A 25,221-nucleotide genomic window follows, 5' to 3' on the forward strand; every position below is an offset into this window, starting at 1 on the left:
ATATATATAATACGTATATAATATATATATATCCATAATATATAATATAATATAATATTAATATATAATATATTATATATAATAATAATTATAACTATAATAATTTATTATTGTAATTAAATAATACTTATAACTATAATAATAATGTATTATTAAATAACAATTATTATTATTATAATGAATAATCGGTAAATAATACTAATAAAAATAACAAATAATTACAATAATTAACGACAGTGGAGGACGATCGAAGTCCGTAGTCGTAAAGCAGAAAACGAAATCGCGCGTGTTGTGTTCGAATGAACTGAATTGCACCATCGCAGCCATCCGGCGAAAAAGAAAGTGACAAAGCGGTGTCGGAAATTAAAATTCTGCAATCGATGATCGCCGTCGCATAATCGTCGAGCCATCAATTTCGAATCCGCCACGCGTTCTGCTTACCCCGGGCTTTTAATAACGGCGTAATGATGTGTGTCAAGGAGATTCCGCGGGGCGCCTTTCGCGCGACGCGAAGTCGCGAAGACGATGCAATGGACGGACACGGCGGCGGCGCGACCACGCGAAAAGAACCTTTATGTATCTGCGGAGATTCTCTCGCGATCCCGCGCGGATCGCGACCGGCCGCCGATAACCTTCCAATTAAAATCCTCTTTTAATGTCCCCGCGGCACACCGGTGGAAATCGCACGTTCGGACGACACCACGCCGCGGCCATAGGTCACAGGACCATTAACGAGGTCGCAGGATAATTTACGGCGCCGGGGATATATCCTGAATGGCTAAAACATTCATACGGTTGTATCAGCATTGAAAATCAACGGAGAAATTTAGGACGCGTGACCCAATAAAGCCAGCGACACCTATAAAGAAGAACGTCCTCTTGATCCATATAACAGTTACTCTCTTTCATTGGATCGAGCCAGGGCCGCACTCAGGCTTTTCTTAGACCCCGGACGCTCCCCTGAATCGATGCTAGTTACAAGTTTTTATTGTATATTATTAATTATTATATTTTATTATTTATATATATATATATTTAATTTATATATTAATATAATATAATAATATTTTTAAATATATATGTACATAACATTCTATATATATGTAATATTATTTATATGTAATTATTATATCTAAATTAATTATAAATTGTAATAGAGAGAATTTGCAGTCAGAGCACACACATATCTATATATATATTAATATTATGTTAATATTATATACATTATTATTATATAAAATAACATTATACAATATTATTATACACATTAATATTATATTAATAATATTTATATAATATGTATTAATAATATTAATATTGTATATTATTAATTTGTGATATATATTATATATTATTATTATTTTATATATATAATTATATATATATTACAATTTATAATTAATTTAGATATAATAACTATATATAAATAATATCACAAATTAATAATATACAATATTAACATTATTAACATAATATTAAAGTATTGTATTAATTATATTAAAGTCAAATCATTAAAATGACATATATATATGTGCTCTGACTGCAAATTCTGCCTATTACGATTTATAATTAATTTAGATATTACAAATTAATAATATACAATATTAATATTATTGATACATATTATATAAATATTATTAATATAATATTAATGCATTATATTAATTATATTAAAGTCGAATCATAAAAAATAACATATATATACATGCCCTGATTGCAAATTCTCCCTATTACAATTTATAATTAATTTAGATATTACAAATTAGTAATATACAATATTAATATTATTAATACATATTATATAAATACTATTGATATAATATTAATGTATTACATTAATTATATTAAAGTCGGGGATCATTAAAATGACTGACGAAGGAAACAAATGTCCACGCGGTGCCTTCTTGCATCGTACAAATTAACGGAAGCAATTTTCATTTCGCGCGAAGATCCGCGATAGGATTCGAGGTGTCGTCGCGGCGGCGAAGAACCCGGTTATCCAATTTTTCGCGTCGGTTCGCGGAGACGCGTGTCGCCTAAACGGACGCATCCTCTGCCGGTCGCGCGCACGCTCGACTAGAAAAATACAGTGTCCGCGCGTAATTGCGGACTCGAAAGAAGCTTTTACATCGTTTACGATATCTAAACGAAAATATCGTATTTGCATATTTCTATATAAGAAAAATAATAGAATACATTTCTATACCGATGCTCGAACGAAATGTAACTAAATATCTTTATGTATATTCGTGTAGTTTTACTTTCTATTATTTTCGATACGGTAGTATTCGAATTTGATGTTTTATTAGGATTTTGTTTAAATATTACAGTTAGAAACATGATGCAGTTTGTGTAATTATAACGTTATATAATATAATGGTATATATAACAGAATGTTATATACATTTAAGAGAATATTATATATAATAGAATGTTGTATACATATAATAGAATATTATATATAAAATAGAATGTTGTATATGTATAATAGAGTGTTGTATATAATAGAATATTATTTATAGCAGAATGTTATTTATAGTAGAATATTATATGTAATAGAATGTTATTTATAATAGAATATTACATATAAAATAGAATGTTGTATATAATAAACTGTTTTATATAAAATAAAATATTGTATATAATAGAATGTTTTATATAAAATAGAATATTATATATAATAGAATGTTATTTATAATAGAATGTTACTTATAATAGAATAATATATATATATAATAGAATGTTGTATATGTATAATAGAGTGTTGTATATAATAGAATATTATTTATAGCAGAATGTTTTATATAAAATAGAATATTATATGTAATAGAATGTTATTTATAGTAGAATATTATATATACAATAGAATGTTCTATATGTATAATAGAGTGTTGTATATAATAGAATATTATTTATAGCAGAATGTATTATATAAAATAGAATACTATATGTAATAGAATGTTATTTATAGTAGAATATTATATATAATAAAATGTTGTATATAAGATAGGATGTTATATACATATAATAGAATATTATGTAATAATAGAATGTCATATATAATATAATGCTATATATAATATAATATAATATAATGTTACATATAATATAATACAAGGTTACACATAACACAACGTAGCTAATAAATGTTACAATAACCCCCACCGGCGCAGTACAGTTTCCCGCGCGCGGTCGCAACCCCGGAAAAATATGGACGAACCGGTTTCCGTTATCGGCCACGCTTCTGTCAATGGAAGAAGACGCGCGCGAATCGGCGGCGACGCGACGCGACGCGACGCCCCGGCGACGCGCTACGGTTCGCGGTCACGCTCTTATACAGGATTGGCGGTATTAGAATACTTGCGCGGTATTTTCGTGCCGGTCTTGCCGCCCGGCGACGATCGGCTCGGACCAGTAGCGCGCTCGACGGCGCGCGGAACGGACTCGAAGTACGGCGCACTCTTTCTTCGGTTATATCTTCGAAATATCGTTTCTCGCTCCACGTGTGTGTGTGTGTGTCCGTGTCATCGTCGGTGCCATCATCGGGAAGTTTCGGAAACGATCCGGGCGACGCCGATCGCGATCGAAATCACGGATTCGGTTTTTTTTATCGGTGTCGGGGTGCCGCGCGGCTCGAATCCTCTCGGTCATCCTCCAGCATTCGAATCGACTCGTCCCGAAGTCCTCAGTGCGATCGCAGCCAGCGTCCCTCTCCTCTTTCGTTTCGGTGCAGTGGTGATCCTCGGGAACGCTTCTTCTCATTGGCAAGTAGGTGTCCTCCTCTCCGCGTGGCGCAGCGGTCCGGCCGCATTTTCGCTTTCTTCTATTCTTTCGAATTATTTCGGCGTTGCGTGAACGTCCACTCTCGCAGCATGGCGGGTCGTTGAATTCGTCTCGACGCCAGCTAGAATATTATCGAATCGGAAATATGTATTAATATTTTGAAAATCGTGGTGCTCGGGGTTTTTTGTGGGAAAAGGTTTTTTTATCGGAAGCTTTTATATGGTAATATGTGGAGAAGGGAATAACGAGCAACTTTTGTTGGGTACGTTTCTCCGTCGGATCGTTGGAAACGGCGGAAATATCGTGGTTCGTTCTGAAATCGGGTGGCGAGCGCGCAGCGGCGCGGAACGCGTAATTTTTCGCTGAATTTGAATGGTTTTTACGGAAGAAAGAAAATCGTGCTTTCATGGATTCGTGGACTTTTAACGTTGAAGATTAAACGCTATTTTTGAGAATATTTCGCTATAGAGAATGTCAGGAATCTATATATTAAGATCTATATTTAATATATATATATATATATATATATATATATATATATATATATATATTAAATATTAAATATATACTATAAAATATATATATATATATATATTAAATATTGAATATATATTATAAAATATATATATATTAAATATTGAATATATATTATAAAATATATATATATTAAATACTAAATATATATTATAAAAAATCTATATATTAAATATTAGATATATATTATATAAAATTTAATAAATAATGCGAGCGTACCGTGATGTATTATAAATCTTCCAAACGAACGAACTAACAGGGTTTAAAATAGCGTTTATCGATATTATGAACAATAGACAAGGACCACGTTCCCTTTGCTCGACGATGAAAATGCCGCGTCGAGATTCGTTAACACCAAATGTACAACCAAGTCTAAAAGCGACCAACAGAAATTATTGCCGCGTAAGAATTATAAGATAGAATTTATTCAAATTTGTCACAATTTTTATAATAACGCGTGCCCGAGTGAAGAAATATATTCGATAGTTTTTAATGGTAGCAGCTTATGTCTTCGAATAATAATATAAATATAATACAATATAAATCCATAATAATATAAATATAGTATAATATAAATCCATGATGATATAAATATACTATAATATAAATCCATGATAATATAAATATAATATAATATAAATCCATAATAGTATAAATATAATATAAATCCATAATAATATAAATATAATATAATGTAAATCCACATAATAATATAAATATAATATAATATATAAATCCATAATAGTATAAATATAATATAAATCCATGATAATATAAATATAATATAATATAAATCCATAATAGTATAAATATAATATAAATCCATAATAATATAAATATAATATAATGTAAATCCACATAATAATATAAATATAATATAATATATAAATCCATAATAGTATAAATATAATATAAATCCATGATAATATAAATATAATATAATATAAATCCATGATGATATAAATATAATATAATATAAATCCATAATAATATAAATATAATATAATATAAATCCATGATAATATAAATATAATATAATATAAATATAGTATAATATAAATCCGTAATAATATAAATATAATATAATATAAATCCATAATAGTATAAATATAATATAAATCCATAACAATATAAATATAATATAATATATAAATCCATAATAATATAAAAACTCCATAATAATATAAAATCGCAGCTAAAATTCTCGAAGTCAAAATCATCTTTGTATCAACAACACGTTAATTAAAATCCGCCTAAACTTTATTTAAACACCTAAAAAATACAGGCACACCGTTAAACGTCGAAACACACAGAACATACATTGCAAATTTAAGGTTATATCAAGGCTATGTCAACAGCAACGTTGTACTTAATTACACAGTTATCCGTCAAACCTGATAATTCCGTTTATCGCCATTTCAAAGGATTCCAAAGGGTTTAAAAGGGTAGTCGATTCGCAGGAGATTATTTATTATCTTTAATTTAGATTCGCATTATTTGCACTTGACTCGAAGCTGAAAAGTTGACATTTTTTGCTAAAAAATGACCTCGACCCGGAGCGCCGGGCGTGGGCGAAGAACGCTCGATCGGAGGAATCGAACGGCGCAGGCACGTGTAATCGCTTCCGGAGAGATTCCGATCGCAGCGAGTCGCCTCTCGTTCTCCTTGCTTCCAGTTAGGCGAAAACCGAAGCATCGCGTCGCGTCGCGTGTGACGCACAGGCTCGTTTACGGAGACCAGAAAATAATTTTGGTTGGTCCGGGTATTGTTCGTGTCCCGGTCACCGACGAACCGGTTTCACCGCCATCCGAAAACAAAAACGGACGGCCGGGAGTTTGGTGTTTTCGAAGCCGAAAAAGTCACCGCGACGCCGTTCCGTCGCCGCCGCCGCGTGTATTTTCACCCTTGGACCACTCGGGCTAATTAAACGCGTCGCTAATACTCAAATATCGCTCTTTCAACCGACGATTTCCCGCAACGAACGCCTTTGTATTTTTGCGAAGAATTATTTTCCAATAGAACGACGAGACGAATCGGCTATAAAAATAATATAAATATGTATAATAAAAAATATTATATATTATATTATATATTATATATATATATATATATATATTATTTTATTATAATAATAATATACTATTATATTATATTTATATTATTATGGATTTATGGATTTATATTATATTTATACTATTATGGATTTATATTATATTTATACTATTATGGATTTATATTATATTATATTTATATTATCATGGATTTATATTATATTATATTTATATCATCATGGATTTATATTATACTATATTTATATTATTTATATTATATATTATATTATATATATAGTAATAATAATAATAATATATATATAATATATATGTATACAATTCCGTTGGAGAGAAAAGAGAAAGGAAGACGACCTTTGCACATGTCCGTCGACGCGTTCGTTTAGAAAATCTTATCGATGTCGGATCACGTGTCCCTTGATAACGTTCAAATTTCATTGTGAACATTTCTCAGCGTCGCCGACGGTTTCGAAGATAGTCGACCGGATCGATTTAAACGGGACACCCTATAGGGTGACTGCGCACAGTGTACAGTAATGTCTCTCTAATTGACGCTCGGATTGTCCACGAAAATGGACGTTTTGGGAAGAGAAGATGCGATTGTTCGAGCCTTGCGGTTCGTTTTCATAGTTACGAATTGTCGAGAAATATAAAAACGAGCCGCGAGGCTCGAACAATCGTATCTTCTCTTCCCAAATTGTCCATTTTTGTGCGCAATCTGTGCGTCAGTAAGGGAGACATTACTGTACTTGGAAGCGAGATATCGAGTTCTAACAGAGGACAACTTCGAGCGACGATAACTCCGCGAAAAATCACCTCGGGAAGATGACTCTTTTTTTAAATTAAAGCTCGAAACCTCTACTTTCGGACAGCGTGCCTGGATTTTAAGTTCCACGCATCCTCGCCACTGTAACCCTTTGAATGCGAGGCCATGTTCGTCGTACGTCATACGTCGTATCGTCGAGTTCGACGAATCGCACGGACTTTGGACAATTTTTCTCCGAGATGCCGTTCACGGCAGAACGAAGTTCGATCTTTCCCCTTTAATTTGATAAAAAAGAAACTCGGCTGCGAATTTTTCTCGCAAAGTTACAGCAGTTTATAGTAACCCTTGCATGTTCTTCAATGTATGGTACGAATTGTCAACAACCATAAAAACGAGCTGCGAGGCTCGAATAATCGCATCTCCTCTTCCCGAATAGCCCACTTTTGTTTAGAAGCTGAAGGAAAATTGAGGAGAGTATACTGTATTACACCGGCAGCAACGTGCCGCGCGCGGCGTTTGAAACGATATCGAATTGCAGAAAGTGAACGAAAACCGCGGCGGTGCCGGCGCGTTGAAAGTGAGCGAGGAGAATAAGTCGTTGCCCGGTCGAAGCAATTATTTCGCAATTAATTGACGGTAGCATTATCGGGGAGACGTATAGGCTAAGTGTGGGTATTACTGCGGACGCCCTAAATACTGCGGTGTATATAAAGCGTTCGCAATTTGTACACTTAATTCCGAGAAAAATCATAGTAGGAGGATGATCTTCGGCTCAAATTAAAGCTCGAGACCTCCGCTTTAAGACACTCTCTCTCTGGATTTTAGGTTCGATGCTCCCACACCATTGTGAACCTTTAAATGCGAGGCCATGTTTTTCGTATTAAAAGTTGCCAATTTCGACCGACGATAACTCCGTGAGAAATCATCGCAAGATGATCATCTTTATCTCAAATTAAAGCTTGAACCCTGTACTTTAAAATAGTTTTACCGGATTTCAAGTTCGATGCACTCTCGTCGTTGTAAGCCCTCTAAAGACGAGTTTATTTTCGTCACATTAAAAATTGCCAATTTTGGAACAATGCACGGACTTCGACAAAATGCACGGACTTTGACAAATTTTTTTCGGGAATGCCGTTCACAGCGGAATAAAGTTCGATCCTTCCTCTTCAATTTAAAAAAAAAGAAACTCATCTGCGATCTTTTTTCGCGAAGTTACAACACTTCGAAGCGACCCATGCACATTCGTCGATAACTCTGCCAAAAGTCATCGCAGGGTGACGATGCAAGGGTCACTTCAAAGTCCTGTAACTCTGCGTAAAAAAATCGCAGCCGCGTTGCTTTTTTTTCAAATTGAAGCGAAAGGAACGAGCTTTATTCACCCGCGAACGGTATCCTAGGAAAAAATTTTCCAGAGTTCGTGCATTTCGTCGAACTTGGCAATATTCGATGCGACAAACATGGCCTCGCGTTTAAATGGTTACAGTGTCGAGGCTGTGTCGAACTCAAAATCGGTGAAGGGTGTTTGAAAGTAGAGGTTTCGAGCTGTAATTTAAGAAAAAATTCGTCGTCCTACGATGATTTTTCGCGGAGTTGTCGCCGGTCAAAGTTGGCCTATTATAAAAACTGAACGATCGTTAGTCCTTTTTAATCCCGTCTAGAACCACTGTTATCATTTAGCATCGTTTTAACAAATTTTTTCTCTCGTGAATGCCGTTTGCAGAAAAATAAAGCTCGATCTTTCCGCTTTAATCTAAAAAGAAGAGAAACGCGGCTGCGATTTTTCTTTGCGAACGACAAACACGGCGAACATGGCCTCGCATTTAAGTGGTTACAGCGGTGCGAGGGTGCGTCAAATATTAAAATCCAGAAATTCTGTTTTAAAGTAGAAATTTTCAGCTGTAATTTAAGAGAAGAGTCATCGTCCTACGATGATTTTTCGCGGAGTTATCGTCGGACAAATTTGCATCGTTTCTAGCCATAATTCTTTTCAGCGCTGTATCGCTCGCTTCTTTATCGATTTATTCCGATCTCCAATTTAACCGGTTCAGTTTAAAAGCCGTCCAGTCACCGTTAATTGACATGGAGTCAATATAACGTAGCTCTGAAAGAGAAAACTAAATATTCAAGTTAAAGAATAATAGGCACAGCTCGAGTTGTCAATGTGTCGTCATAAAAGATCCAATTTTCTCAGTCAAAGTTCTCCTTCGTTGGAAAAGTTTCGCGACGACAAAAAATCGAACGAATTGCACGCGTAAATGTAAAAACATTCGCGATGTTACATTGTCTAGTTATGGCACGAAAGACCTGGAGAAGTTCCCGAGAAGCGTCGGTTTCGCAATTACGATCGCGCTAACGCGGAGTTAACGACTTTCTTGTTCTTTGATGTTAGTCGCGTTCGCCGGCGTCGTTTCTTATTCGCGTTTCCATCTTATCGCCGCGGCTCGTCGGCTCGTTATTAATTCGCGCGTTTCATTTCACCGGCGCGGCGTGAAAGGCGCGGAAACGGCCTCCTCCTGATCGTCGACGTCGACGTCGACGACGAAGACGAAGACGAGGAGGACGACGAGGACGACGAAATCGGCGTAGCTTCTCCGCGCCGAAGTAGACAGTGACGCGTGTCTGCGGCTACTAATAACGTAATTTGTGAGTTCCTTTCAAATGCTCCCGGCTGTCTTCTTCGTTGCGGCGGCGAAGGCGACGGGCAAGAATTTTGAATAAACCCCGCCGCTGCCTCCGACAGGGTACAACGTCCGCGTCTCGATATATTCCGCGTCGAACCGGTTGTTACAGGCATTTTTCAACGGTTGCAAGCCATCCGGAGGAGAGCTTATTCAAATTTTCTTGCTTTTGCTCGTTGTTTCTTCTCTGTATTTCTCGGTTTCCGGACATTTGTTTTTCTTTTTAGGAGAATTAAATAAACGTGTATATGGACGGTACTGAAGTGTTGCAGTTTGATTAAATTAACGATGGTTTTATTAAATTTGCGATGAAATTTCGCGAAGTGAATCTTACGCATCAGATTGGTCTTTCTAATGTTACTGTAATTGTTAACAGTTTTTCTGGTCAGGAGTGATTGTATATCTTAAATATAGTATTATAATGTTGTTATTTATAGTATGCAGTATACAATAGGTTATATATAATGTCATTTATTTTATGCGATATATGTATAATAGGTCATTTATAATATGTCGTTTATAACATGTAATATACAGGGTGTCCCAAAAATGTCTCGCAATCCGGAAATGGCGGGTTCCTCGGCTCATTTGAAGCAACTTCTTCCTTTACAAAAATGTTCTCCGAGGCACCGTTAACGAGTTATCAACGAAAAACCAGTGACCAATAAGAATCGAGTACGGCCGACGCGAGGCGGCCCAGCCAACCAGCGCGCGAAGCCCGGTTCCGCTCGTTGGCTCGGTCGTCTCGCGCCAGCCGAGCTCGCCTCTCATTGGTCACTGTTTTTCGTTGATAATTCGTTAACGGTGCCTCGGAGAACATTTTTGTAAAGGAAAAAGTTGCTTCGAATGACCCGAGGAACCCGCCACTTTCGGATTGCGAGACTATAATATTGTCATCTATAATATGCAATATACAATATGTCATCTATAATATGCTTTATACAATATGTCATCCATAATATGCCATATTTAATATTGTCATCTATAATATGCAATATACAATATATCATCCATAATATGCCAAGGTTATATAATATAATATTATCATCGATAATATGCTTTATACAATATGTCATATATAATATTGTCATCTATAATATGCAATATACAATATATCATCCATAATATGCCAAGGTTATATAATATAATATTATCATCTATAATATGCTTTATACAATATGTCATATATAATATTGTCATCTATAATATGCAATATACAATATATCATCTATAATATGCAATGTACAATATGTCATCTATAATATGCAATATACAATATGTCATCCATAATATGTCATACATAATATTGTCATCTATAATACGCAATATACAATATATCATCCATAATATCGTCATCGTGAGCCTGGACTAAATTTGCGCGTCCAATTCCTTAAATCATACCTACACAACTACACATGTATAAGGTCCAAGGACCAATTTCAACGGGTGGTTTCCCGTTTCGATAATTAATGTCGAACAGCGTTTTTTCTTCGAAACTCGTGTTTCTCCGTTGGCCTCGGTTTTTTGAGACGGTCGAACCTTTCGCTCGTGCGACCACTTTCACGAAAAATTGCGATACCCGCGGCAAATCTAATCCCGTATGCCGATTCCGACCGATCATCGATCGTAATAAATTATAACAACCGGATCACGGATTAAAATACTTCGGAGAATTTTAAAATACTTAAAATAATTACTTTCAACTTTCGACGAAGCGATCGAAGACACTTTCGTATAAAAGAATTTGCCGCCCGATGATAATGTACAATAAAAATTCGATTAATCGTACTGTCGTTTGGACGGGTATTTTATTTAACGAAAGAGTTGACCCTTTGCACTCGAGTGGCGACTCTGAGGCACCTAACTAATATTTGTTGCATCATCTTTTAAGATAATTTTGATATTAACAAAGTTTACATTTGAAAAATTCTTAAGAGTGTAACCGTTGCACGAGTCCCAACAGTCAATTTTCATGTATGCATAAAATGTATTTTCTCATATAAAATAGAAATAAGTGTAAGTTAGAAAAATGATTTTATATTTTCAGTTGAAATATTGGGTTGGCAAATAAGTAATTGCCGATTTCAGTTATAGATGTCTCTCACTCCCATTTTTATGTTATATTATAAATGTAATATATAAATAATAATATAAATAAATATTATATTATATAAATAATAATATAAATAATATAATAAATATATATTATAAATGTTATATTATAAAATTATTATTATTATTATTATTATTATTATTATTATTATTATTATTATTATTATTATTATTATTATTATTATGCTATTTTTTATTAACCGTGAATGTTAGCAACTGGACAAATTGAATGCAGCGGTCAAGGAAAAGCGAGCAGAATTGGTCAATCGTAAAGGTGTCATTTTCCAGCAGGACAATGCTAGACCGCACACGTCTTTGTCCACTCGGCAAAAATTGATGGATATTGCTTGGGAATCGATGTTACACCCATCATATAGCCCTGATCTCACGCCATCGGATTACCACTTATTTCGATCCCTGGACAACTCCCTTCGTGGTAAAACTTTTAACGATGACGACGCTGTAAAATCTCACTTAACTCAGTTTTTGGCCGCAAAAGGGTCAGACTTTCTACGAGCGTGGAATTTTCAAGTTGTCAGAGAGATGGCAAGAGGTCGTCGAACAAAATGGAAAATACATTACAGATTAAACTTCATTTCAAGTAAAAAAAATTTTTTATTTCATTGTACAAATCGGCAATTACTTAGCTGCCAACCCAATAGTTTCGAGTGCGAAGGGTAGTAAATAGGGAAAATTAAATAGGGAAAAAGAATGTTCGCACGAACGTTCCCGTTGCTCGATTCGTCCGTGTCGAATGAATTCTCGCGAGTGCAAGCATTGTACGGGCGAACAGGTTCGGTATGCGTGAAATGAAAGTAATCGTAGTAAATGGTAACGCGGGTCACTTCACCGGTGACCTACTACTATACATGTGTATGTATATACATATGTATGTATGTATGTATGTATGTGTGTATGTATGCATGTATGTATGTATGTATGTATGCATGTATGTATGTATGTAGATCGGAAGAAATGTTCCGGATTTCGGTGCTCGAATAACGCTCGAAACAAGTGCCACGTGTTCGACAAGAATCCGTTGTTCCGATTTAACCCTTTGCACTCGGAGCCATTTTCACTCTGAATTCAAAATAGTTTTTCTAAATCACGGTATTTCCATTTTGTACAAATTGAGCGCATTTTATATATCTGAAATTGACTTTTATAGCTCGCGGCGACAATCGCGCTCTCTTTTCACAGTTGTTAACATATTAAACAAAAATTTGATAACGTTAACATTATTTTGAAATGTTATACAACAATTTAAGCGTCGCGCGAACGATTTTTATGCAAAACTGCATAAATATTCTGCGGCCATCCCCAAACGCGGCGGTGCATCATTTTTACACAAATATGAACACTTTTTTTAGTCGATTAACGATGGACAATGGTCGTTTCGACGAATCGAGACCGGGAAAATTCGGACAAGTCGAGAGACTGGTCGAATTGAAGAATCCGTCGAATCGCCGAGTGTTTGCGCGTTGGGCGCGAAACACAAGTCGTGTTTCGTTATTATTATTGTTATTATTATTATGTTCGAAAATGCCCCGGGGAAAAATTGATAAGCAATGGTCCGAGCGAAGCGAGAGGTCGCCGCGCGCAAACTCGTCGAAACCTCACCGGCGTGTTCCGAGAGCTAAACGAGCAAATTGGACTTATATTCAATTAGATCGTTGAAGTACCGAGCCGTTTAGCTTATTCCTCCAGATGTTGGGGTGCAATTCGTCGCGGCATCGGGCGATATTGAAATACGGTAAATTCTCCCTCTCTAATTTCCCTTCAGCTTGCAAACAAATATTTATTGCATTTATATTTTATATTATATTATATTAATATATCATATTGACATTATATTATTATATTATATTTATAATATATTATTATATCATATTGGTATTATATTATTATATTATATTTATAATATATTATTATATCATATTGGTATTATATTATTATATTATATTTATAATATATTATTATATCATATTGGTATTATATTATTATATTATATTTATAATATATTATTATATCATATTGACATTATATTATTATATTATATTTATAATATATTATTATATCATATTGACATTATATTATTATATTATATTTATAATATATTATTATATCATATTGGTATTATATTATTATATTATATTTATAATATATTATTATATCATATTGGTATTATATTATTATATTATATTTATATTACATTATTATATTACATGTATATTATATTATTATATCATATTTATATTATATTATTGTATTATATTTATATTATTATATTATATTATATTTATAATATATTATTATATCATATTGGTATTATATTATTATATTATATTTATAATATATTATTATATCATATTGGTATTATATTATTATATTATATTTATAATATATTATTATATCATATTGGTATTATATTATTATATTATATTTATAATATATTATTATATCATATTGACATTATATTATTATATTATATTTATAATATATTATTATATCATATTGGTATTATATTATTATATTATATTTATAATATATTATTATATCATATTGGTATTATATTATTATATTATATTTATATTACATTATTATATTACATGTATATTATATTATTATATCATATTTATATTATATTATTGTATTATATTTATATTATTATATTATATTATATTATATTATGTTATATACGATTATTTGAGCTTCGCACCTCGTTCTTATAATTATTGACAATCGGCGTCTATAAAAATGATTCGCGAGGCTCGAATAATCGTATCTCCTCCTCCCAAATTGTCCACTTCTGTTTACCAGCTGAAAGAAAATTGGGGAGAATTTTCTGTACATGCGTCAGCTCCGACGAAAACAGGGCGTCGAGAAAAGGAGGTACGTACTCGACTCTTCGAGAGAATTTCTCTGTTACGCGATTCTCAACTGAAACGGATTACGTCCGTAAATGGTTGCAGTTTGTTTCTGCCACGGATGGTGAAACCTTCTATGCCGAGTATCGAACACTTCTGAACGCTACGCGAAATCGAAATGTTCCTCATCGTCTCAAATGTTCTCGTAGTCACCCGCACAATATCCTCAATAAATGACGATATTATGTATGACATAATGTATATCGCATACTATAAATGACAATATTATGTATTGCATATTATAGACCATATTGCATATTATATGCATAATATTATTGCATATTATATGTGCCATATTATATTGCATAGTATATGTGCCATATTATAGATGACATATTGTATATTGCATATTATAGATGACAATATTATATATGTCATATTATAGATGACATATCGTTTATGGTATATTATAGATGACATATCGTTTATGGTATATTATAGACGACAATGGTATAGATACACTATTCATAACAATATTATATATTACATATTATAGATGACAATATTATACAGGGTGACCCGAAAATGTCTCGTAATCCGGAAATGGGAGGTTCCCGAGGTCATTGGAAGCAACTTTTTCCTTTGCGAAAATTTTCTCCGAGGCTTCGTTTACGAGTTATCAACGAAAAAACACTGACCAATAAGAGGCGAGCTCGGCTGGTGTGCGGCGGCCCAGCCAACGAGTGCCCGGAGCCCAGTTCCGCTCATTGGCTCGGCCGTCTCGCGCCAAATGATCTCGCCTCTGATTGGACACTGTTTTTCGTTAATAACTCGTAAACGAAGCCGCGGATTGGATTTTCGCTAAGGAAAAAGTTGCTTCAAATGACATCAGGAATCTCCTACTTTCGAATTGCGAGACATTTTTGGGACACCCTGTATATGACATATCATATATTGCATATTATAAATGACAATATTATAGACGACATATTATAAATGACATAATATGTATCGCATACTATAAATGACAATATTATACGTAAAATATTATAGATGACATATTATATACTGTATATTATAAATAACAATATTATACATATATTGAATATTATAGACGACAATATTGTATATAGAACGTGAGGTAATTCGTTCTGGAACCGGCGATCCCCGGCCGGGATTTCGTTTTGCGCCAGTTCCATCCCCGACGGTCGCGTTCTCCCGGAACGTAATCGCTTAATGACTTAATTGTTTTTGAGCAAGTGCATCATTCACCGGCATTGATCAATGACGCAGATCATACGAATTGGCATACGCGCACGGCGACGAGCAGCGTCTCGCTGACTACTAACGACGAGTAATTTGCGAGTTCCTTTCAATGCACCTCGGAGGAACTCCGGAGTCGCCATGCGAACGACAGAGAATAGCCTCTCTGAAATGCACTTGACCCGGTTCGACGTCGTCGTCGTCGTCGCCGTCGCCGTCGACGTGGCCCTCGTCGACGTGGGTCCTCGTCACGTCGCGTCATCGCGTCGCGCTCCTGCGCCAGTGAAAGCGACTACGAAATCGAACACCCGAGCCCCCGATTCATTTTTCCCTTCCGTCTGCCGATCGAGCTTTCTGGTTGGCCATTCGATCGTACCCTTGTACCCCCCTCTCTTGTACCCTTGAATGATTTATTCCCGCCGATACTCGAGCGTGTGGACACCCGCTCGTTCCGCGCTATTGTCATCGTAACACGGATTTCGGATTAGCGATGGAAGTAGACGCGCGGTCCACGAAAGCTTTCGCAAACGCGATACAGTAATGTCTCCCTTACTGACGTTCAGATCGTCCACAAAAATGGAGCCGCGAGGCTCGAATAATCGTGTCTCCTCTTCCCAAATTGTATAAATAAATTGTATAAATAAATAAATTAATATTCCTCCATTAATAATCTGAGCGTCAGTTAGAGAGACATTACTGTACAGTATTAGAGAAACATTATTGACGCTGAGATTGCGCAGAAAAATGGACAATTTGGGAAGAGGAGATACGATTATTCGAGCCTTGCGGTTCGTTTTCATAGTTACGAATTGTCGAGAAATATAAAAACGAGCTGCAAGGCTTGAACAATCGTATCTCCTCTTCCTAAATTGTCCATTTTTGTGCGCAATCTGAGCGTCAGTAAGAGAGACATTACTATACTTGGAAGCGAGATATCGAGTTCGAACAGAGGACAACTTCGAGCGACGATAACTCCGCGAAAAATCACCTTGGGACGATGACTCTTTTTTTAAATTAAAGCTCGAAACCTCTACTTTCGGACAGCGTGCCTGGATTTTAAGTTCCACGCATCCTCGCCACTGTAACCCTTTGAATGCGAGGCCATGTTCGTCGTACGTCATACGTCGTATCGTCGAGTTCGACGAATCGCACGGACTTTGGACAATTTTTCTCCGAGATGTCGTTCGCGGCAGAACGAAGTTCGATCTTTCCCCTTTAATTTGATAAAAAAGAAACTCGGCTGCGATTTTTTCTCGCAAAGTTACAGCAGTTTATAGTAACCCTTGCGTGTTCTCCAATCTATGGTACGAATTGTCAACAACCATAAAAATGAGCTGCGAGGCTCGAATAATCGCATCTAGTCGTGCAGCCTAGTCGTTACAAGTAACATCCCGTTGTTCCACGAGGCTGTTTCTAACCGCACCCTGAACCGAGTCGCATAACGAATGCGGCTCGAAACGGAAAGCGGATCGCTCGAATTTCGTGCATCGGCCGATGCACCCGTGGCGACGCGGTTCGCTCGCACTCGCGATTACTTTCCCTCGCCCTCGGTATCGGTCCGCTGATCTTCGTGACATAGATTCCTAACAATAAGTAAGGCCCGTGGCATTACGTAAACACCGGCGGCGGCCGTCGTTACCGAACGCCGCGGCGACGGCAGTCAGATTTACGAGTTTCTCTCGCTCGCGCGCGAAAGAAAAAGGCGGGTGTTCATCCGAGAAGTAAAACTCCCGACAGTTGCTCTACAGGGTGTCTCGAAAATGTCTCGCGATCCGAAAGTAGCGAGTTCCTCGGGTCATTCGAAGCAACTTCTTCCTTTACAAAAATGTTCTCCGAGGCACCGTTAACGAGTTATCAACGAAAAACAGTGACCAATGAGAGGCGAGCTCGGCTGGCGCGAGGCGACCGAGCCAACGAGCGGAACCGGGCTTCGCGCGCTGGTTGGCTGGGCCGCCTCGCGTCGGCCGTACTCGATTCTTATTGGTCACTTGTTTTTCGTTGATAACTCGTTAATGGTGCCTCGGAGAACATTTTTATAAAGGAAGAAGGTGCTTCAAATGATCCGAGGAACCCGCCATTTCCGGATTGCGAGACATTTTTGGGACATCCTGTAGACGACTGATAATTTATTAAAAAATGTAAACAGATATGGACCAATTTGAAATTGGAATTTAACCTTGCGTCTCGTTTTTAGAGGTCACCGATTGTCAACAACTATGAAAACAAGCCCCGGCACTCGAATAATCTCCTTTTCACAAATTGTGTTTACATTCTTTTGTTTACAAGCTCTTCACTGTAACTCTGCCGAATATCCGTGTTATTTTGAAGTCGAAAGGTCACCTGAAGTAGGAGATCCGTTCGCGCTCGGTTCCAGCGTAGCGTCGCCCGTTTGTAGATTTAGTCGCAGCAAGGAAAGACGAAGTAGGCTCGCCGCGCGTCGGTGATTTACATAATCTGTTTGCGATCGTAAAAGGCGAGGATCGATATCGTCGCGAAGAAATGACCCACTCGAACGTGGCTAATACGAAACCGTTACGGTAAACACACGCCGGTGAAAAGTGGCGAGCCGTTCGCCTAACTGTCGACAGGTAAAAGTACGACTTCTGTTTGACTCGACGTTAGAATTATGCTGCGAGATGTCGAGCCGATCGTTGCCTAACCCCGCGATGTCGTAAATTACAAGCGAACCGGATTGGTTCGCATACGTGGAGCGGCTCCCGTTAATATTTAGACGCTTTTTAAAACGCGGTGACTTTTTTAGAACTGGAACGAACGTTTTAAAATTTTTTTTTAGACGACTTGTAAAACTACACTTGCAAAACTGTTTTGTCACAATTTTGCTGTTACCTGGAACGGCAGAACAAAACAAAGGACTCTCGTTTTTGAACCTTTTTTATCGTTTTGAATTTTATTTTTTAGAGCGACTAGTATACCGGACACTTGTCAAACTATTTTGTTACAATTTTGCTATTACCTGGAACGACAATAAACGACGAAAATAAAAAAGCTCTCGTTTTTTTAACTTTTTTTTATTCTGTTTTTATTTCAACAGAAATTTCAATCGAATCGAATGCGACGTGATTATGCGAGGTGATTACTATACTTATATGAACTGGAAAATTATTATAAACGTACTGGCACGTATCGAGACGCGTTCTCCTCGGTCACGATTTTTTTATTTCGTCGGCGTCGACTAGAAACACGTCCAGTTCGCGCGTCTATTTAATCTCTAAAAACGAATCGGACGATTAGTTACGGTGTGCCGGACCGCAACGTGGATGTAATCCAATCGAACAACCGTGCGGACGCGCACAAAAAAAGCTGATTGTAAATGGGAGCAGTATTATGCAAGCGAGGGTGTCGCTTTACGACCGGTCGTCGGATCTGCGTGGAAAAGCTTAAGAAAATCCGGATCCCGCGAAAATTTTTCTGTCCTTCACCGTGGAAACTTCGACGTGATAAATAGTTTCTGCATTTTCTATAGTTTTTATATTTTCTATATTTATTTTCTACATTTTCTATATCTTCTATATTTATTTTCTACATTTTCTATATTTTCTATATTTATTTTCTACATTTTCTATATTTTCTATATTTATTTTCTACATTTTCTATATTTATTTTCTATATTTTCTATATTTATTTTCTATATTTTCTATTTTTATTTTCTATATTTTCTATATTTATTTTCTATATTTTCTATATGTTTTATATTTATTTTCTATATTTTCTACATTTTATATATTTTATATATTTTCTATGTTTCCTTTATTTTCTATATTTTCCATATTTTCTATATTTTCTATATTTTCTATATTTTCTATATTTTCTATATTTTCTATATTTTCTATATTTTCTATATTTTCCATATTTTCCATATTTTCCATACATATTATATTAACTTCGACAGAAGCAGCAAACAATGTTTTAGCTACCCTTTCAAGCTCCACACGATGCAGAGCCTTTTTTAAAATCAAAGTACACAATTTACCGATCAGGCTGTCTGCAACTTTTCCAAAAATTCAAAAACTTATTATACACATTTAATTATCGAGAACGTCGCTTAACGATATATTTATAAAAACTATAATTCGCGCTGCAGAAATATACTTTCCGTTTGCGAGAGAATAAAAAAAGAAAAATGTTCGCGCGCGCGCGCGGCGATAAACATTCGGAACGAATCCGGCGCGAATCTTTTAATTAATCGGCATTTACCGCGATTCCGGTCGAAAGTCTCGCAATCGGCGCGAATTGAAACACCGATTGTCAATTGCGATGCCAGGATTCCGAGGAATGGTGGTCGAATAAAAACCGACAGTGAACGAGATCGTATTCCACGAGGATCTAAAACGGCCGAGAAACGACGGACGGCAAAACCGATCAAATCGTACGCGAAGTTTGTTATTGTTGGTGGACGCGCGCGGAACACGACGCGTCTTTTCGACCGGCTTACGTCAGTTCATTTTCGCGCCACAATAAGATAATAATCGTAATGGCGCTCTCGAGGGCCGATTCTCGCGTCAAATTGCGCCAATTTACTGTACGACGACCCATTCCCCATTTTTCAATCGTATTTCGACCTACCTTTTTCCCTCTCTCTCCCCCATATTATCTTATTATTATATTATTTTATAATTTTTGTTATACTACTACATTATTTTATAATTTTAATTATATTATTGTATTATCATATTATCTTATCTTATTATTTTTCTTCTTCTTATCTTTTTATTCTTCTTCATCTTTCTACCTTTTCCACTCTCCCCTTTATTATCTTATTATTATATTATTTTATAATTTTTGTTATACTACTACATTATTTTATAACTTTAATTATATTATTGTATTATCATATTATCTTATCTTATTAGTTCTCTTCTTCTTATCTTCTTCATCTTTCTACCTTTTCCTCCCTCCCCCTTATTATCTTATTATTATATTATTTTATAATTTTAATTATATTATTATATTATCATATTATATCTTATCTTATTATTTTTCTTCTTCATATCTTCTTAACTTTTTATTCTTCTTCATCTTTCTACCTTTTCCTCCCCCCCCTTATTATCTTATTATTATATTATTTTATAATTTTTGTTATACTACTACATTATTTTATAATTTTAATTATATTATTATATTATCATATTATATCTTATCTTATTATTTTTCTTCTTCTTATCTTCTTATCTTTTTATTCTTCTTCATCTTTCTACCTTTTCCTCCCTCACCCTTATTATCTTATTATTATATTATCATATTATCTTATCTTATTATTTTTCTTCTCTTCTTCTTATCTTCTTATCTTTTTATTCTTCTTCATCTTTCTACCTTTTCCACTCTCCCCCTTGTTATCTTATTATTATATTATTTTATAATTTTCGTTATACTACTACATTATTTTATAATTTTAATTATATCATTGTATTATCATATTATCTTATCATATTAGCTTTCTCGCGACGGAACTCGGCGATACGCAGGACACGTTTCCAATTCAAGGCTCGGCGCGTGTTACATGCGGCTGGTTTACGAGAGGCAAGTATGGAGTCCCCATACTGATTCCGACTCCTTGAAACTACCAACTGTCGTTAGTGCCGGTGTGCACGAAGGTTGGATTTTCGCGGAAGGTCGAGGCGATCGAAGGACGCGAAAATTGAACGTCTTGTCCTTCGCTTTTCCTTCTCGCTTCTCCTCGCCTCTCCTCGCTGTGGAAGAGGGTGAGGGAGGAAGGGAAATGGAAGGGGTGGGTGTGTGAGAGAGATTTCTCTTTCAGATTCCCTCTCTCTTTCTGAGAGAGAGATAGAAGGAAAGAGAGTGAGAGAGAGAGAAATAGAAGGAAAGAGAGTGAGAGAGAGAGAGAGAGAGAAATAGAAGGAAAGAGAGTGAGAGAGAGAGAGAAATAGAAGGACAGAGAGTGAGAGAGAGCGTTTGAGAGCGAAATAGAAGGAGAGAAAGGGTGATGAAGAGAGAAATAAAAGGAAAGAGAGAATCTGGGAGAGAAATAGAAGGAAAGAGAGTGAGAGAGAGCGTTTGAGAGCGATATAGAAGGAGAGTAAGAGCGAGAGAAAGAGAGAGACAGAGAAATAGAAGGACAGAGAGAGAAATAAAAGAAGAGAAAGAGTGAGAAAAAGAGAAATAGAAGGAAAGAGAGAATCTGAGAGGGAAATAGAAGAAGAGAGAGAGTGAGAGAGAGAGAAATAGGACAGAGAACATTTGAGAGAGAAATAGAAGGACAGAGAGAGTTTGAGAGCGAAATAGAAGGACATAGAGCGTTTGAAAGCCAAATAGAAGAAGAGAAAGAGTGAGAAAGAGAGAAATGGAAGGAAAGAGAGTATCTGGGAGAGAAATAGAAGGAGAGAGAGTGCTAGATAGAGAAATAGAAGGAAAGAGAGTAAGAGAAAGAGAGAAATAGAAGGAAAGAGAGTGAGAGAAAGAGAGAAATAGAAGGAAAGAGAGTGAGAGAAAGATAGAAATAGAAGGAAAGAGAGAATCTGAGAGAGAAATAGAAGGAAAGAGTGAGTGAAAGAGAGAAATAGAAGGAAAGAGAGAATCTGCGAGAGAAATAGAAGGAGAGAGAGTGCGAGAGAGAGAAATAGAAGGAAAGAGAGTGAGAGAAAGAGAGAAATAGAAGGAAAGAGAGTGAGAGCAAGATAGAAATAGAAGGAAAGAGAGAATCTGAGAGAGAAATAGAAGGAAAGAGAGTAAGAGAAAGGGAGAATCTGTGAGAGAAATAAAAGGAAAGAGTGTGAGGGAGAGAAATAGAAGAGAGTCTGATGGAGAGAGAGAGAGAGAGAGAGAGAGAGAGAGAGAGAGAGAGAGAGAGAGAGAGAGAGAGAGAGAATAGAAAGAGAGGGTGTGCGTGAAATAGAAGAAGGAGGTGTGGGAGAGAGAGAGGGAGGGAGTGGGAGGGAGAGAGAGAGAGAAACAGGAGAGGGCGAGAGACAGAGAAACGAATCAGGGAATCTTTCAGGAAGAGGATACTTAGCACTCGGCTCGTCCACAAAGTCCGACGATGCACGAGTTATGCAATTACATTTGTAATGGGCCAACATTCAGCTCCGACAACGCTCCGGCAATTCGCGGTAATTACTGTGCCGGTGTCTTGTAATCCGTCGCAGGTCACGTCGTCTGCGAACGCATCGTCTCACGATAGAAAGAAGTGGAAATGGAGATGCGACACGCATCTCGGGACGATACCTACCAGATCTTTCTTCAACTTCTAATGCTGACGGCGATTAACGATGAATTAACGATTCGCTTCATTTGTCACGAGATAAAGATTCCTACAGGAATTTACTAATTAATAAGAAATTTAATTATAGAATTGATTAACCATTAAAAATAGAATTGATTAATTATTAAAGAGAATATATTGATTATTAAATAGAATTGATTAATCATTGAATAGGATACATTTCTTTCAAATTATTAAATAGAATTCATTAATTATTAGATAGCAGTATCCAACAACAATGCGGAAGGCCAATGCCGGGTCGGTTATGACCCGCGCTAAAATTTTTGTAATATTTTCAAGAGAGCGCTAAGTAAGTAAGAATGCCTACAATTCCGTTCCGCCAGAAGATAGCGAACGCCGCCGCCTCTCGATGAAATTACAAGCTAAAGAGAGGGAGAGAGGGAGAGAGAGAGAGAGAGAGAGAGAATGAAAAACGAGGGAAAGAAAGAGGCGGAGAGATTTATACTTGAATTCCTGATTGACAGGATCATTAACATTCCCTTCGAGATTACAGCACACGTCGTCGATGCGACGACGCGACGGAAGCGTAATCGGACTCTATCAATCATTTATCCACGATTCCTTGGAAAAAGAATTTGTTTCTTTCCCCGGACAGTATCGTAATAGCGATCTGCTGGACATTCCGGAACAATGGGGATAAGAACATCATTATTCCTTCCATCCTTTTCACTATTCCTTGAATTTTTAATCAGAAATTATTCTCAATTATAAATTATTCTTAATGAGAAATTATTTTTAGTCATATATTATTCTTGATCATCAATTATTATTAATCGTAAATTATTCTTAATCATCAATTATTCTTAATGAGAAATTATTTTTAATCATAAATTATTCTTGATCATCAGTTATTTTTAATCATAAATTATTCTTGATGAGAAATTATTTTCAGTCATAAATTATTCTTGATCATCAATTATTATTAATCATAATTTATTCTTAATGCGAAATTATTTTTAGTCATCAATATTATTCTTGATCATCAATTATAATTAATCATAAATTATTCTTAATCATCAATTATTCACAATTATAAATTATTCTTAATGAGAAATTATTTTTAGTCATAAATTATTCTTGATCATCAGTTATTTTTAATCATAAATTATTCTTGATGAGAAATTATTTTCAGTCATAAATTATTCTTCATCATCAATTATTATTAATCATAATTTATTCTTAATGCGAAATTATTTTTAGTCATAAATTATTCTTGATCATCAATTATTATTAATCATAAATTATTCTTAATCATCAATTATTCACAATTATAAATTATTCTTAATGAGAAATTATTTTTAGTCATAAATTATTCTTGATCATCGATGATTCTTAATCACAAATTATTCTCATTCAGAAATTATTCTAAATTACAAATTATTCTATAAATCATAAATTACCATAAAACTTCAAATTCACCCGAATCAATTAAATAATATTTCACTAAAACCACGCCAATCCGGAGACCGTTTCCAATTAAAATCAGCACGATCGTAAATCCGAGACAATCTAATTCCAATTAATAAGTTTCCGTTCGAGATCGAATCGGGACGAAAACGTTCGCCGAATCATCAGAATGCAATTGGAACGGTTAGGTTGATTAGGTTAGTTATTGGAACGGTAGAGACGGTATTACAAGATCCTCGGGTGCGCTACAGTTTATAGGAATGTTATGCAACGATCAGGTTGCCGCCGGTAAACACTATGCTTTCTCGCAAGACTACCGTGACTCCCATGACTCCTCGGCTCCCTGTCGCGGATTACTGTAATCCGCGGCAGAGACGCGGCGATTACAATGCTCGTTCGATAGGGCTCCCTTCGAGATCCACGGATCGAGATAATGCGCGAAGAACGCGCGCGGGCTCCGCCATAAATTCTTCCATTTTTCTGC

The 25,221-nt window shown here is 35.6% G+C and overlaps 1 long non-coding RNA gene across 1 annotated transcript in view; it reads right to left on the reverse strand.

The window, feature by feature from the left end:
• Positions 1–3,761: 3,761 nt before the first annotated feature.
• The window catches only part of LOC143263858 (uncharacterized), a 73,958-nt gene continuing 52,498 nt past the window's right edge, over positions 3,762–25,221 (reverse strand). Inside the window, exon 3 of the long non-coding RNA XR_013037199.1 lies at positions 3,762–3,904. This is a non-coding gene — a long non-coding RNA (uncharacterized LOC143263858). The remainder of the gene's footprint in view (positions 3,905–25,221) is intronic.

Source organism: Megalopta genalis, chromosome 2 (genome assembly GCF_051020955.1).
Source record: "Megalopta genalis isolate 19385.01 chromosome 2, iyMegGena1_principal, whole genome shotgun sequence".
Taxonomy (NCBI): domain Eukaryota; kingdom Metazoa; phylum Arthropoda; class Insecta; order Hymenoptera; family Halictidae; genus Megalopta; species Megalopta genalis.